This window comes from Octopus bimaculoides, chromosome 13 (genome assembly GCF_001194135.2).
Source record: "Octopus bimaculoides isolate UCB-OBI-ISO-001 chromosome 13, ASM119413v2, whole genome shotgun sequence".
Classification (NCBI taxonomy): Eukaryota; Metazoa; Mollusca; class Cephalopoda; order Octopoda; family Octopodidae; genus Octopus; species Octopus bimaculoides.
This window is the reverse complement of record NC_068993.1, coordinates 32,828,381-32,833,242: the sequence shown is the minus strand read 5'-3', so window position 1 is coordinate 32,833,242 and position 4,862 is coordinate 32,828,381. Positions and strand designations below refer to the sequence as shown.

The following is a 4,862-nucleotide window of genomic DNA, read 5'->3' as shown; positions in this document are numbered from 1 at the left end:
TTTTTTTTTTTTTTTTTTTCGTTAACAGGTCTCAAACCGTATATTCACTAGCTTTTCTGACATTTAAAAAAGATATTAATCGTTCTCTTTTTTTGCTCACTACTGTATATATATGCATGTGTGTGGTATGCATGGGTGACTACTGGTCTCCCATAAACAACTTTGCCTGGACTTGTGTCTCAGAGAGGAACTTTTTTAGGTGCAATCCCATGGTCAGTCATGACTGAAGGGGGTCTTTTTGACCCTTATATATAGTTTACATAGTACTAAAATTTCAACTCTGTCTTCTTTATTTAAGCTATTTCTATCAATGTGGCTTCTATATTAACGGAATTTATTATTCTATTACATGCTGTATTAGTTATCACAGATTTTTCCTTGAAGTTTGGTGACTACCATTCTCCTCAAATCTCAAAAATTTTTCTTTTGATTCTTGCACTTTTCTGTAGGTTTACAGTGCAAGCCTATAACAACAGCAATGACAACAACAATGATTATTGTTATTGTTGTTAAGGTGGTGAGCTGGCAGAATTGTTAGCATGCCAAGTAAAACGTTTAGTGGCATTTTATCTGTCTTTATGTTTTAAGTTCAAGTTCTGCTGAGGTCAACTTTACCTTTCATCCTCTTGGGGTTGATAAAATAAGTATCAGGTGAGCACTGGAGCTGATGTAATTACTGGCCTTGTGCTAAAATTTGAAACGATTATTATAATTATCATTATAGCATTTTGGATTTCAACTTTCATAAGGGTTGATTTTTCTTTTGTTAATTTTTCTTTTCTGGTCATTATTTCCAGATCTTTTAAAATTAAGTATCTGTAAATTATTGCTGTAAAACAAACTAAATTAATTCTTTTTTCCTCAGTGTGTCCTATGAATTCTTTAATACAAATTTAGTAAATAAATAAATAAGTAAACGTAGCTTTGTGCTGAAGCTAGTGTAAAGCAAGAAATCAATAGCAACTAAAATATTGCAGCCAAATTTGACTGAAAGCCAATACAAAGAGAAAAGTGAGTCAATATAATAATGCAAACTAAAATAACAAAGTGGAAGAAAAGCCATCAAATATTTAAAAATAAAAATGCAACAATGATTTAACATAGATATACAAGGTTTCATATATGGCTGTCACAAGGCCAGCAATTTTAGGGAAAGGAATAGTTGATTACATCAACCTCAATACTCAACTGGTTCTTATTTTATAATACCTGAAAGGATGCAAAATGAAGTTGACCCCAGCTTTATTTGAACATGGAATGTAAAACCAGAAAAAAGCTGCTAAACATTTTGTCTGATGTGCTAATGTTTCTGATAGCTCAACTCACACACACACACACATGTGTGTATACCTGCATATTTTGGCACTCCGTCACTTACAACAACAGTTGATCCGATCAACGGAACAACCAGCTCATGAAATTCACATGCAAGTGGTTGAGCAATCCACAGACATGTGTACCCTTAATGTAGTTCTTAGGGAGAATCAGTGTGACACAGAATGTGACAAGGCTGACCCTTGGAAATACAGGTGCAACTCATTTTTGCCAGCTGAGTGAACTAGAGCAACATGAAATAAAGTGTCTTGCTTAAGGACACAATATACTGCCGGGAATTGAACTTGCATCCATATGATCGTGAGCTAAATACCCTAACCATTAAGCCATGCACCTTCACATATGTGTATATATATATCATCATCATCATCATCATCATCATTTAACGTCTGTTGTCCCTGCTGGCATGGGTTGGACGGTTTGACCAATGCTGGCAAGCTGGAAGGCTGCACCCAACTCCAGTCTGATTTGGCATGGTTTCTATTGCTGGATGCTCTTCCTAATGCCAACCACTCTGAGAGTGTAATGGGTGTTTTTACATGCCACTAGCATGGGTACCAGTTACATGACGCCAGTATCTGCCACAACTGTGATTTTACTTGGCTTGATGGGTCTTCTTCTCAAGCACCACATGATACCAAAGGTCTCGGTCATTTATCATTGCCGCTGTGAAGCCCAACACTTGAAAGGTGCTTTTCACATGTCACCGGCATCAGCCACTTTGCCTCCATGAGGCCCAATGCTTGAAAAGTGCTTTTTACGTGTCACCAACACAGGTGCCATTTATGTGACACCAGCATCAGCCATGACTGCAATTTCACTTGGCTTGACAGGTCTTCTCAAACACAGCATATTTCCAAAGGTCTCAGTCACTAGTCATTGCCTGTGTGAGGCCCAAAGTTCGAAAATCATGCTTTAGCACCTTGTCCCATGTCTTCCTTGGTCTTCCTCTATCACAGGTTCCTTCCACAGTTAGATATCAGCATTTCTTTACACAGCTGTCCTTGTCCATACACATTACATGACCATACCAGAGCAGTCGTCTCTCTTGCACACCACGTCTGATGCCTCTTATACCCAATGTTTCTCTCAAGATACTTACACTATGTCACACATGCACACTGACATTGCACATCCAGTGAAGCATACTAGCTTCATTTCTTTCAAACCTACGCATGTCCTCAGCTGTCACAGCCCATGTTTCACTGCCATGTAGCATAGCTGTTTGCACACAGGCATCATACAATCTGTCTTTCACTCAGAGGGGGAGACCCTTTGTTGCCAGCAGAGGTAGGAGCTCTCTGAACTTTGCCCAGCCTAATTTTATTTTCATAGCTACGCACTTGGGACATCCATCTCTGCTACTAACTTGGTCACCTAGATATTGGAAGCTATCAACTACCTCTAGATTACCCCACTGGCAGTTGATGGAGTCTATTTTCTGTACATTTTCGATGTTAATTGTACCTGTGCATCTTCCACACACAAAAGCTATTTTCCCTGTCAACCTTCCTCTTATGTGTCCATAGCTTACACTAGGTACATCTTAAGGAGTTTCTACCTATGCCTTTTCTACAGATTGAGCAAGGACATCTACCGGAAAGGATTTGTGATTTGTATGCCTTCCTACGTACTAAGACTTTGGTTTTTGCTAGGTTTACTCTAAAGCTCTTCGATTCTTGACCTTGCTTCCATACCTGAAACTTCTTCTCTAGTTCTGGTAGTGATTCAGCTATAAGAACAAGGTCATCAGCATAGAAGAAGCTCCCAGGGGCATCCTGTTTTAAATTCCTCTGTTATTGCCTGGAGGACTATGATGAACAAGAGGGGGGTGAGGACTAATCCTTGGTGAACCCATACTTGTACTCTGAGTTCTTCACTGTACTCATTGCCAACCCTCACCTGTACATGGCTTGTACAGCTCTCACCAACCACCTGTCTATATAGTGAAATAATGGTTACACAAGCAAATACAAAACTAGGGGACTTATTTTAACTATGAATCAAAGAAAAGCAAATTCACTGAAAATTTAAAGAATATAACTCCTTTACTGCTTACTTTTGTCTTTTCATGTTTCATTCTGTGTACTAGGTATGTACTTCTAACTTACATTGATGTCTTTCTTTACTTGACTTACGGTTTCTTTCTGTCCCCACTTTAAAGCTTTTCCAATGAGCTGTGCATCTAAGCTCATCATAATTATCCTTATTAATAGAAAAAGAAAAGGATATAAGTGTAGGAAAACTGCACATATTTTTATAAAGACTCAGTTTACCAATGATTCTAACTCATGCTCTCTTCTGTATGCCACCAGCTACAGGTGAATAGCGAAATGTATTCTAATTGAAAAATGCAAAATGGAGATGAAAGAACAAGGTACCGTTTGACAAATCACCTGATAAGGCACATCTGCACTGAATGATGCATCAAAGTAGTTGTCCAGAATCTCACTCACAGGGGACAGGTGCATGATGGGTCAAAACGATCGTAGTTGTTAATAAAGAATCTTACGTATTCCATTTTATCTTTCTCTCATATGTTATAAATTTGACAGATATGAAGGACTTCCTGAAGTAAATCCAGTGGCACTTATATCCATAGTGTTGATGATATCAGGTAGCCGAATACAGTGAACTGGCTTTAAACAGCACACTACCTGATCAATACCCAAATTTAAAATCATTACTACTGCATATATATATATATATGTATTAGTAATGTGTGTAAGTATATATATAATGTGTTAGTGTATATATATATATATATATATATATATATATATATATATGAATATTTACCATATAGATAATGGAAATTTTTTTGCGTATGTGTTTGCATATTATATTTTTTATGATCATAGATTTTACAGTAGAAATTTATTATAGATACAAAGTTTCATGTATATTTTGTGTGTGTGTGTGTGTGTGTGTGTGTGTGTGTGTGTGTGTGTGTGTGTGTGTGTGTATTATGTATTGTGGAGAGAACTGGTAGTGAAAGAGGTAAACTCAGGAAGACCTGGGACAAGGTGAGAAGCATGGTCTTTGAATGTTGGGTGTAACAGAAGTGATAACAAGCGACATAGATCCTTGGCGATATGCTGTGCTTGAGAAAACTCATCAAGCCAAGTGAAATCATAGTAATGGCCGTTGCCAGTGTCATGTGAATGGCACCCATGAAATCATAATCATGGCTGTTGCCAGTAGTATGACCTTCGAATGCTGGGCCTCACTGAGGCAATGACATGTGACTGAGACCTTTGGTAATATGCTGTGCTTGAGAAGACTTGTCAAGCCAAGTGAAATTGTAGTCATGGCTGTTTCCTGTGTCATGCAAATGGAACCCATGTCAGTGGCATGTAAAAAGCAGCCATTACACTCTCAGAGTGGCTGGTGTTAGGAAGGGCATCCAGCCGTAGAAACCATGCCAAATCAGACTGGAACCTTGCGCAGCCCTCTGGCCTACCTGTTCCAGTCAAACCGTCTAACCCATGCTAGCATGGAAAGCAGACATTAAATGATGATGATGA

General features: G+C 38.3%; 1 protein-coding gene across 1 annotated transcript in view; it reads right to left on the bottom strand.

Annotated features, from left to right (window-relative positions):
- LOC106872059 (mitochondrial ornithine transporter 1) overlaps positions 1–4,862 on the bottom strand; it is an 89,315-nt gene that overhangs the window by 83,820 nt on the left and 633 nt on the right. The gene's annotated exons all lie outside the window — the stretch shown is intronic.